Consider the following 13,186-nt stretch of genomic DNA (forward strand, 5'->3'; position numbering starts at 1 on the left):
GCTTGTGAGACAGAACAGTGTCAGCAGCTGGCCACATTCCACAGAGAAAAAACATCAAGTGTGCAAAACCAACAACAAGCAGAGCAGCGCCGGAAATACCGGCCGGGGGGGTTAAGGGGTTACAGCATAGCACGGTGCAAGCGTAAATGCTGGTGAGTAAAAAACACGGAGCAAGAGTCGCTGCATTTCAACACTAATGAAAAACATCATGTGTCCGAAATAAGTTAGCGCTGCTCCTCTGAGACTTGGCTGTCTTCCTTTTGGATTTGCAGTGGATCTCTGGAATTCTCAGAATGTAACCCCAAATATATTCGGCACCCTTTCCAGCTGCTCTCACACAAGGAAAAAAGAAATACTTAGATAGCATGCTTTCACCTTTTTCATCAGCGAACAGCTGTTTTCACCTTTTTAAATTTATTTTTACTAAAAAAAACCATATTACTCTGTCAGATTTTTAGTAATGCTGACAGGAGGAAGAGTATCAGTTAATTAAAAGGCATTTCTCCTGCATATGAGCCGGCACCGGCGCTGCATTTAACCACATTAATGTCATTAAAACTGAATCAGTGTCTCGAGGTCCTTGCTTGTGTAAATGATATCTTTCAATATTCAGGTCAGATTCTACTGATTCAATTGGGACAAAAAACACTGAAACACAACCCTCTTCAATGAATCCTCCATAACTGGAACTTACCCTAAAAACCTGTGCAACGTTTCACATCTGCTACTCTTAACTCGTACGAACTGAATGGATCACTTCCTTCTTGAGAGCTCTTGCACTCATATGACATAATTTCACCCTGAGTGCCATTGTGAGTTTGACCCTGGCTTCCTCTTATTACTCCAGCTCATTAAAGGCTTCCAAAAGTTACATTATAATACCAGGAAATGCCCTAAGGCAAACCGCAATGATTTCATCCCTTATATTTCCTCTTGTGATATTACAGAATTCAAAGAGGAACAACAAAACCAAACACAGGATTTCTGTTTAAGGAAATGGCTTGTTTCAAATGGCAGTACAATATTTTGAAGCTAAGGTGCGACTTTGAAATAACAGAACATGTTGTTCCTGCTTGCCTGTTGAAACTGCTTTTGTGGCTTCAGTTGTTTCAGTAACGTATGATCTCATCTGTGTAATCCAGGACTGTGCGCTTGTACTTGGCAAAAGGTTTCTGGTATAATTTCATCTTCTGCAAATGTGCACAGAGAACAGGACAACTTGTGAAGATTTTAACACTCCAACTAATGCTTATAGGATAGAAAATAGTTTTTTTCTCTTCATCAGGTGCAGCATATACAGAAAACATTTTAAAAGATTAGTTCAGTTTAACTTGGTTTAAAACTACAAGACCATAAACCCAACCCATCCTTGTGGGTGTCTCATTAACTGCCATGAATGTAGAGTTGTGTGAAAAATGTAGTATAACCTGTGAGTCAGTAGCTTGTAGAACCTGCTTTAGCAGCAATAATTTGAAGCTAATATTTTCTGTATGACTTTATCAGTCTTTCACATCACTGTGGGGTATTTTTGACCCACTCAGCTTTACACTCTTCCTTCAGTTCATTTAGGTTTGTGATCAATTGTTTATGCACAGCTCTCTTAAGGTCCCACCACAGCATTTCAGTCAGGTTGAGGTCTGGATTCTGACTGGGCCATTTCAACACGTTGGCTGAAATGGAAAAGAATCATCCTGCCAGGCATTCCTCGGAGTGTTTGGGAAAATTGTCCTGTTGGACGACCCAATTTCAGCCAAGATTTAGCTGTCGGACAGATGGCCTCACTTTTGACTCGGGAATATTTTGGTATACAGAGTTCATGATCTACTAAATGGCTGCAAAAAACAAGCCTAAATATCACACGTTCACCGCCTTGTTTGACAGTTGGTTTGAGGTGTTTGTGCTGATATGCTGTGTTTGGTTTTAACTAAACATAGCACTGTCCATTATGGTCAAGCATCTAGACTTTGTTTCAGTCTGTCCAAAGGACATTTTTCCAGAGGTCTTGTGCTTTGTCCAGATGCAACTTTGCAAACCCAACAGTTCTGCCACACTCTTTTTAGAGAGGGTTTCTTCTGATAGCCCTTCTAAGCAAGCCATATGCGTTCAGTCTTTTGCTTTGCATGCTTTTACTGTCAAGGTCCTGGGTCATGTGACCCAGTATTCTGAGTTTCTTGATGTTTTTGTTATTCTTTTCAGTCTAGTTTCATTTCAGTTTATCTAGTTACATTCTGTCATGCCTAGGTTACACTTTTAGTTCATGATTTATCAAGCTCCCCATTTGTCTCATCCCTGTGTGAAGCTTTCTGTGTCAGATTGTCATGTTAAGTCTTCGTGTGTCTATCTGTCATGTTTCATGTCCAAGTTTTCTTTGTTTGTCAAGTTCGAGTCATTTCTGGGTCTCGTTATGTTTCCCGTTTTATTTTGAAAGAGCCCTGTGTTTTTTATTTATTTTTTATTTAGTTTCACGTCCCCTGTCCTGTCATTATGTTAATTGTTGTCAGCTGTTTTCCCCATGTGATTCCTCTTCCCTTGTTCATTCTTATGTGTATTTAGTCTGTGTGTTTCCGCTCAGTCAGTGTCAGATCGTCTGTTATCCTCACCGCAGATTTCATAGGTGTGCCTCATTGTTTCACTGTGTTTCCTAGTTTACTCAGTGTTCATAGTTTTTTCACTGGGTGTCACAGCCCTTTGTTAACACAGTGTTTATAGCAGGGCTGCCCAATCCCAGTCCTCGAGAGCTACTATCCTGCAGCTTTTAGATGCATCCCTACTCCAACACAGCTGAATCAAATGGTTTAATTACCTCTTCAGCATGCCATCATGTTTGGCAAAGGCCTGATAACAAGCCATTCATTTGATTCGGGTGTGTGGGAACAAGGATGCATCTAAAAGCTGCAGGACGGTAGCTCTCGAGGACCGGGATTGGGCACCCCTGGTTTATAGTCTCCTTAGTTTCCCTAGTTTCAGGTTTCTTGTGCCATCAGCCACAATAAAGGTTCGCTTTATTTTTAAACTTCGTTTTGTCTCCACCGTGTCTGCATCTGGGTCTACCTCGTTGTCACACCGGCGCACCCTGCCGTGACATTTAGTTGTTGACACAGTTGGATCCTAACTCTTCAAGTTTATCACTACAAACACCTCATCAATAAGCAGTTCTAGCCACTAGCTTATGTGATTTTCCCAAAACGCCAAACTACTTTTCTTAATAGCCAGAGTAGAATTTATGTCATGAAAATGATATAAAAGATATCAATTCTCCAAGTCTGCATAGAGAAAGAAATACACATAGATAAAAAAAGATCACTTCTGCACACTTCAGTGTTTCCTCAGGCTTGACTCTATCAGGTGTACTGCAGTCAATTCTACCTGCTTGAAAATGATGATCTCATTTCAGAAATTTCAGCTCTGTAAATTTTATTGCTTATAAAATCGCGCGTCTGCATCACCCTGCAGCTTCTTTGCCTGCGTAGCTGAACATCTTTCTTTCTTGTAGAGTTCATGCTTTTGGAATGCGATGTGTTTGCTTGTACTCAGCATATTCTAGCTGGAGGTGGGGGGGATTCGAGCTGGATCTGTTTTCAGTTACTGGTCTTTGATCTGACACAGGGGAGAGATCCTGTCCTGACACAGCCGGCAGATTCAGGTGCAAAGGCGATATCGAGCACCGAATCTCGGGGATAAACCGATTCTCTTTCTCCAGGGAAAAACAGACAACCACTCCTCCCAGCACAGGATTCATATCGCAGTCTCAGTGGAACAATGTCTACATGAAAAAGTGTGAATGAAGATCAAAGAAGCATGTTTCATGTTCGCCTGGGAGTTCTTTTTTCTCTTTTAAACTGAACCCTAAGTGTACAGACTTCAACACCTCTGCTATTTCTCACAAAAATAAAATCAAAACCATCCACATTTGTTATTTTTATTCACTTACTGCATATTCAGTGGCAGTGGAAAATTACAATTACATTCTTTGCTGTCAGTGTCTCGTGAGACGTGGTGACATCACTCGGCTGGAAAGGTTGTTAAGTAGGGTTGTTCCCACAGCTTTAAATATCTGAAGGTAGATGGCAGGATGACGTATAACTTGTTCCCTTTCAACAAACACTACATCTGAATACCGTCCTGTTTTGTTAGCTCATCGTGCAACGTGCCTGGAATATTTACACCCTGTCGTATTTTTGAAAGAAAACGAAAGCACCTAATTTTTATGAAAACAGTTTGAGAGTACAGGATGAGCTATTGGTGTGAATGATTAATGAGGTGTTAATTAAGTCTATCAAGCGCTTGTGTTACTCCCAGGAGTCTGATTGTTTAGCCCACAGGGATACTGCTCACATACTTGAACTCAGAGAACATTGGCGGAATAAACCAAAGGAATTTTCTGATTTTAATTAAAGTCTTTATCTTCTCAACTTCTTCCCAATCAAGCTGACAGTAGAAAACTTTTCTCTTCTTTGTTTATCTATTACGGTTAACTCTACAAGTAGATCTGTTTGTGCTTAGAGATTTTCGTGGTTTAATGTTATTTTGCTCAAATCCAATGCAAGCAGTTCTTATTTGTGCAGGAAGTGTGATTAGACAAACATGCCAACAGCTCCCATGAGATCATCCACTGACCTCAGCAACAAGCAGCACCCTGCCCACTGCTAGGGCGAGGCTAGTCCTCCTGGAAAAGGCTCAGATTTGCTACACCCTGCTTATAAAACATTATTGTAGGCTAAAAATCGCATTTGCTGTTTCTAAATCTTTCACTGTTCCTAATCTGATTTGGAATGAACACAGTATAGTTTCTGTAGGTGGCTATGGTCTGAAATAGCACTAGAAGCACAACAAAATATTTCATTTTTGGGTTTGTTTAGTACTGGTATCATGAAATGAACATCCTGCCAGAGGCACACCCACTGGAAAATGTCCAAATACTACGTGCTAAAAAGACTTAAAGAGACCAGCTTGTGGAATTATTTTCTGAGGTGCTCTTTTTCTCTTTCTTAGGACAGAAAAAAGTTAGAAACTCCTGATATTGTTTGAAGAAACATGTTAAGTCACTCATGTAACACACAGCAGGACATGATGCAGTTTAGATCTGTTCTTGCTACTTAAAATACTGTGTTTGGTTTAAGCAATGGAGGCGCCTGTATAGTGCACGGAGGAGGCAGGAAGAAACCGAGCACCTCTTTGTAAGCCATTGGACAAAAACCTGCACTATCTTCATATGTGGACATCACTCAGATTTGTACTAGAGAGCTTGCAGGGTCGGAACTGTTATCCAAAAACGTTTAGAGCTGCCTTTCATCAGTCAGCAGCTTAATACAGAATCGCATTTTAAATTTCACCCCCATTTTGGCGACCCCTCTGACCTGTCCTCTATTGCTACCATCAGCCCACACAAATACTTGGGGACCTGATGATGAACATTTCCTATTTTGCTTCCTCATAGTTTACCTCTTGCATGAAAGCTTGAGTAAAACCGACATGAAAGACAACGCGTTTTCTGATGGGCTTGTTTAAACCACATGTAGCGCCACAAAAACAGAAAAAGAATCTTTTTCTTCTCTGCTGTGTGCAACATTTTCTTATTGCAGTCTCTAATGACTGTGACAACCTTCATGGACCACCAGCCGAGAGTTTAAGTTAAGCCCTGGATAAAAATATGTAGGGTTTTTTGTTTTTCCTTAGGGGTATACATGTGCGTGTATCCATACAAATGCAACATGGGAATTGTTTTATTTCTCAGCTGATACAAGGGAAGAGTGGAGGACATGCTGTATGTCCTGTACCTGGCAGAAGGTTCAGGAATGTGGGAGCACTCTGCATTCTTTAGCCCCGGTTTTGTTTTTATAGCCCTCACACAGGAAGCTCACTGCAGCAGGGCCTCATTCATGTTGTCTGAAAAACGCTGACTGCCATCCCACCCCCACCTCTCTGGCCGCTCTCCAAGACACACACACACACACACGCATGCATGCACACACACACCAGACAACACACAACATGCATTTTTGTAGTTGTGGGCCACAGTGGATTCTCCCCTCCCCCACCCCCATCAGAGAGTTTCATTTATAGCTCTAATTACAATAAACAAGCAAGAAGAACTGGGGAAGAGGCAGCTTAAACAACGATTTTCTCAGTGATAGCAGTTAATCAAATACTAGCTCACAAGTTTTAATATGCATTTTTAATATTTCTTGTCTGCTCTGAATTAGGCGGGGTTTTTTCGGTTATGTTTCCTGTAGCAAACATAGGTTTTCAAGTTGCATTTGCCAGTTTTTACACAAGCTGGATTATAAAAACTAAAAACAAATTACATTTCCCTGCATACTTTTTTGATAACGTCACAGGATTCAGGGCGGGGCGTGTCTGTCTTCACTGAGTTTGCACATTTCAAAAACTTCAAATGTAACTTTGAAGTAAAAACTGGAAAATCGTAGGTTATTTTTTTCCTTTCCACCCTCTTACTCTCACACAACAACCCCATCAGTTTGACCATCTTTGTCCACTGCTACCCACAGACCTCAGTTGACAGGAAACTGGCCTACCGAGTGACTACTGGTGGTCTGACTTAGCTTAAATTCAGCACGTACACTCCTCCCATTGTACGTGTTCACTGCTCAGAAATTAACTGATTGACAGTTGACCAAGATCAGCGCCTAAGCATACGTGTTAATGGGAGGAAAAAGTGAATGTGTGTGACCAGTGAATCAGTTTCAAGATGACTACAGATTTATCACATCCTCTCCATACTGTTCAAAAATGATTTAATGTCGAGAACATGCTCCTCGGGGTATTACAGAGAGAGAGAGCATTTGAGGCCAAACATCTGTTGCATGACATGTGATAATATCCCACTGTGGCTGAATCTACTGACAAGATTTGACAGGGAGTCGTCCTGTCAGTGGACAGTCGGACTCGTGGGAATTGTCCGCATGAGCGTGTGTTTGCATAGAGATACTGTTGTTGTTGTTGTTGTTGTTGTTGTTGTTGGAATCCCAAAAAGTTTTAAAAGCTGATGATCCAAATCAGGTCATACTCGCAGGACCAAATCACTAAAATGTAGCCTTAAATTTGACACAGAAAAAAATGTTATTTAGATCATATTAAAAACAAAATGTCCTGCAGCTTAATCATCAACAATTCAAGCAGCTTTTGGTTAAATCTAATAAGTTAAAATCGGTGCTGGCTTATTTGGCAAAGAATGCAGCCATTCAATGACAAGTAAAAAGGAACGAAAATACACACATGCCCCAAAGTGCTCTCATATGCTATTTATTAAGCATAAGTGTTGACAAATTTATAGAAGAGCAACGCATGTATGTCCAAGAAAAATCACTACACATGCAGAGCCATCCTTACAGACACTCAGAGAAAAAAGAAACTTTTAACAGGATTTTATGAGGTGCTATGAAAAAAAGCAGCACACCCCATGAGTCAGTAGACTGCAGAATCACCTTTAGCTGCAATAACTTGTACGATAGTAATCATTTCCTGAATGATTTATCAGTTGCTGAAAATTTTCTGGATGACCTCTGCAGGTGTTTGTTAATAGACAGCTCTCTTAAGTTCCTGCCACCGCATTTCAATCAGATGAGGCACTCTGACAGGGTCATTGCAACACTTTGATTCTTTCTTTTTCAGCCATTCTGTTATGTTTGCTGTTCAGCTTGCTGGTGAGCTTGTTGCATGACCCAGTTTTAGCCAGGCTTTATCTGTTGGACCGATAGCCTCACATTTGACTTCAGAATACTTTGGTATGCAGAAGAGTTCATCGATGACTCAGTGACTGCATGGTGCCCAAGTCACAGCCCAAATCATCATCCCCCCACCACCATGCTTAACGGTTGGCTTGAGGTGTTTGTGCTGATATGATGTTTGGTTTTCATGAAAGGTGGCCAAACATATCCATTTTTGTCTCATGCGTCCAAAGGCCATTGTGCTGCCATGTTCTTTTAAGAGAGAAGTGGTTTTCTCCTGGCAGCTGTTTTCTAAACTTTAAAATTTAACATGCTAACTGAGGCCTGAATATGTTGGGGCATTACAAGCCCATTATCATCAATGGAGCTCCAGTGGAGAGGGTGCAGTCCTTCAAGTATCTTGGTGTCCACATCTCCTCAGACCTGACATGGGCTGCCCACATTCAGGTCCAGACCAAAAAGGCTAGGCAGCGCCTGTATCACCTACGACAACTGAGGAAGTTCAGGGTCTCTCCAAAGATCCTCAGGATTTTCTATACAGGCGCTGTGGAGAGCATCCTCACACAGAACATGACATCGTGGTTCGGGAACAGCTGTGTGAAGGACCAAAAAGCTCTCCAGAGAGTGATCCGTACAGCAGAACGCTGCTGCAGGATTGTTCTCCCCCCGCTTCAGGACACCTACACCAGGAGATGCCGGACTAGAGCAGCGCAGATACTGAAGGACCCGTCCCATCCTGGCAACAAACTGTTCCAACTTCTGCAATCTGGTAGAAGGTTCCGCATCTTCCGGGCAAGGACAGAGAGACTCAAGAGGAGCTTCTATCCCCAAGCCATCCGTGCCCTAAACACACACACCCGCCCTCTCACATCATCTATAATTGACTGAGACAGGACTCTCTTCCAGACACTAAACCAAGGCACAATGTACATTTCAATTCCTTTAATTTTAAATATGTTTATATTGTCTATCCTGTAAAATAGTCAGATGTCTATTCATATTAATGTACAGAATTCACCTGCTTGCTGCTACTACTGCACATTCACCCAGTGTATATACTATATGTGTATATACAGTGGGGCAAAAAAGTATTTAGTCAGCCACCGATTGTGCAAGTTCCCCCACTTAAAATGATGACAGAGGTCAGTAATTTGCACCAGAGGTACACTTCAACTGTGAGAGACAGAATGTGAAAAAAAAATCCATGAATCCACATGGTAGGATTTGTAAAGAATTTATTCGTAAATCAGGGTGGAAAATAAGTATTTGGTCACCTCAAACAAGGAAAATCTCTGGCTCTCACAGACCTGTAACGTCTTCTGTGAGACGCTTTTCTGTCCCCCACTCGTTACCTGTATGAATGGCACCTGTTTGAACTCATCATCTGTATAAAAGACACCTGTCCACAGCCTCAAACAGTCAGACTCCAAACTCCGCCATGGCCAAGACCAAAGAGCTTTCGAAGGACACCAGGAAAAGTATTGTAGACCTGCACCAGACTGGGAAGAGTGAATCTACAATAGGCAAGCAGCTTGGTGTGAAAAAATCAACTGTGGGAGCAATCATCAGAAAATGGAAGACATACAAGACCACTGATAATCTCCCTCGATCTGGGGCTCCACGCAAGATCTCATCCCGTGGGGTCAAAATGATCATGAGAACGGTGAGCAAAGATCCCAGAACCACACAGGGGGACCTGGTGAATGACCTGCAGAGAGCTGGAACCAAAGTAACAAAGGTCACCATCAGTAACACACTACAACGGCAGGGAATCAAATCCCGCAGTGCCAGACGTGTTCCGCTGCTGAAGCCAGTGCATGTCCAGGCCCGTCTGAAGTTTGCCAGAGAGCACATGGATGATACAGCAGAGGATTGGGAGAATGTCATGTGGTCAGATGAAACCAAAGTAGAACTTTTTGGTATAAACTCAACTCGTCGTGTTTGGAGGAAGAAGAATACTGAGTTGCATCCCAAGAACACCATACCTACTGTGAAGCATGGGGGTGGAAACATCATGCTATGGGGCTGTTTTTCTGCCAAGGGGACAGGACGACTGATCCGTGTTAAGGACAGAATGAATGGGGCCATGTATCGTGAGATTTTGAGCCAAAACCTCCTTCCATCAGTGAGAACTTTGAAGATGAAACGAGGCTGGGTCTTCCAACATGACAATGATCCAAAACACACCGCCCGGGCAACAAAGGAGTGGCTCCGTAAGAAGCATTTGAAAGTCCTGGAGTGGCCTAGCCAGTCTCCAGACCTCAACCCCATAGAAAATCTGTGGCGGGAGTTGAAAGTCCGTGTTGCTCGGCGACAGCCCCAAAACATCACTGCTCTCGAGAAGATCTGCATGGAGGAATGGGCCAAAATACCAGCTACTGTGTGTGCAAACCTGGTAAAGACCTATAGTAAACGTTTGACCTCTGTTATTGCCAACAAAGGTTATGTTACAAAGTATTGAGTTGTATTTTTGTTATTGACCAAATACTTATTTTCCACCCTGATTTACGAATAAATTCTTTACAAATCCTACCATGTGAATTCATGGATTTTTTTTTCACATTCTGTCTCTCACAGTTGAAGTGTACCTCTGGTGCAAATTACTGACCTCTGTCATCATTTTAGGTGGGGGAACTTGCACAATCGGTGGCTGACTAAATACTTTTTTGCCCCACTGTGTGTGTGTATATATATATATATATATATATATATATATATATATATATGTGTGTATATATATATATATATATATATATATATACACACACATATATATATGTGTGTATATATATATATGTGTATATATATATGTGTATATATATATGTGTATATATATATATATATATATATGTGTATATATATATATATATATATATATATATATATATATATATATATATATATATATATATATAATATATAATATATATATATATATATAATATATAATATATATATAGTTCTTCCTCTACACCCCCCAATTTTTGCACATGTCGAGGAGCGTGTCAGGCTACATTTCACTGTGTGTTATACTTGTATAACTATGCATGTGACAAATAATAAAGAACCAAGAACCTAGAACCATTTACTCCTGGGAATATTGGCAAGTGTCTTGAATATTTTCCACAATTAAAGACTTCAAATTGTTCATTTCTATGCCAGCAATACGGGTCTGCTAAGTGGTTCACACACACTTTATTTTTGACATCAATGTAAATTACACGATTACACAGTACAGTTTTCCTGGCCAGGGATTTCTTTTAAAGTGTGCATCTATTTGCTTTCAGTGCCACTTCCGATCACATCAGCCATGTGCAGAGAAGGGAGAAAAGCACCACTCAATGCCAAAACATAGGGGGGAAAAAGCCTGTCATGTCTGTGGATCAAGCAGCTAATCTCTTCCCCAGCAGAGGAGAAATGTATAAGCGCCCAGATTAAAAAAAGGGCGCCTGATACTCATCCCACATGGGTAAAGAACTCTGGGAAGGAAAAAATTAGATCACTTGCAGCGAGGCCTTTTTGTTTTACCCCATCATTTGCACAGCAGTGCTTTCTCCTAAAAGAAAACCATCTTGGCTTTCGGCACCAGCATGATAGATTCTGAAAGCTTTTGCAGTATTTTACATGCCTTGATTAGCTTTTACGAATACACTAAATGACACTTTGTGGCTTTTTCAAGGCAGCGACATTGTTACTCTAGAGAGAATATTCAGTCTTTTTCAAAACTGCAACACAGTCTTTGTAAAATCCAACTGTAAAGGGAAGAGACTCAATTAACCATCTGGGTTTGTCTATGTGGAACCTTATTAAGCCAAATGAGCCAAGACACCATTGTCTCTCTTAGTCTTGTCTTACAGGGTGCTATTGTTCTTTAACCTTCAGCCCCATAATTTCCAACCCTTAAATTACAATGATTACTCTGAGATCTAATATCAGAGGGCAAGAACCCATCATCTCAGAGTCTCAATCGCTCCATTTAGTTGCCCATAAGTACAAAGGGACAATATGTTATCGGCATTAGCTCACTTTTACTTCCCAGAGCTGCAATTTTAGTACTGCACTGAACTGTACTGTTGCAACTTTGGCACAGTTAAGAGAGACAGTGTCATGTTTATTCGAGATGCAAACTGATATTCCACTTTTTCTTTTAATTTGCCATAAGGTTCAATAAACAAAAACTATTTATAAAAACATCCATCCATTTTCTTCTGCCTACTTGGGACTGGGTTATGGGGGTAGCAACCTATGCAGAGAAGCTGAGACCTCCACCTCCCCAGCCAACTCCCCCAGCTTGTTCAGGAGAACACCAATGCGTTCCCAAGCCAGGAGAGAGATATAATCTCTCCGGTGTGTTTTGGGTTTGCCACGGGGCCTCCTCCTGGTGCTGGTGTGTTACGGAGGTCCTTGAAGTATTTCTTCCACCTCCCAACAATAGCCTCAGTCGAAGTCAGCAGTGCTCCACCAGCACTATACAGAGCACAGATTTCCTACCGTAACCTGTCAAACCGTTTGCCAGAATCTCTTCAAGGCAGTCTGAAACTCTTTTTCTGTGGCCTCTCCAAACTCCCACACCAAAATTTTTATTGCTTCAGCCGCTGCCTGAGGTGCGCGCTGCTTGGCCTGTCAGTACTTATTGGATGCGTCCAAAATCCCAGAGGCTAACCAAGCCCGATAGGACTCCTTCTTCAGCCTGATAGTTCTTTTCACCTCCGGTGTCGACCATCTGGTTTGGGGGTTACCACCATGACAGGTACCAACCACCTTGTGGCCGCAGCTCAGTGCAGCAGCTTCAGCAACGGAGGTGCTGAATATGGTCCATTCGGACTGAGTGTCTCCAATCTCCCTCGGAATGCTATTGAAGCTCGAATGTCGTGATTCATGGGGGTTTATGAATTACTCTTTGTCTGGTCCCTCACCCAGGATCAATTTGGCATGAGACCCTACCAGGGGGTAAAAGCCCCCTGATAACATATCCTCTGGCATCCCTGGGACACACAAACTCCTCCACCATGATGAGGTGGCAATTCAGGGAGGACAAAACAAGCAACAATGTAATTTTTTGGCAATTATTTCATGGTTCGGGCTTTATAGGGTTAAACTAGCTCAAACTTCTAATAGGTACATCAGTGTTAAAGTTAGTCAAAGGGAGATTAGAACTGATGACACGTGCATGACAAGCAGTCAATAGTGACGTGGCATGTCACACTCATTCTTTTCTCAACCCCATGAGACTTGCTAGAGGCATGACTGGGGTAGCGACGTTACTCCACCATTTTGTTCCCCACTGAAACTTAACAATTAAATAAACTGGGGCAGATTCTTTGTCTCCAACTCACAGTTCCTCAGATAATCCCTTGACCTGATCGATGCATGAATGCTGGAACATACTTTTGTAGACCTTTGTTCCAGGGGAATTTTAGGAACACTGAACTGTGATTTAGTGCCAGTATTAACACTATCATTCTTAACACAACAACACTAGCAGCAAGGATAAAGAA

Source organism: Aulonocara sp. 'chitande type north' Nkhata Bay, linkage group LG12 (genome assembly GCF_057382095.1).
Source record: "Aulonocara sp. 'chitande type north' Nkhata Bay isolate Kocher_YH1m ecotype deep benthic linkage group LG12, A_spYH_male_GT1.1, whole genome shotgun sequence".
In the NCBI taxonomy this organism is placed as follows: Eukaryota; Metazoa; Chordata; class Actinopteri; order Cichliformes; family Cichlidae; genus Aulonocara; species Aulonocara sp. 'chitande type north' Nkhata Bay.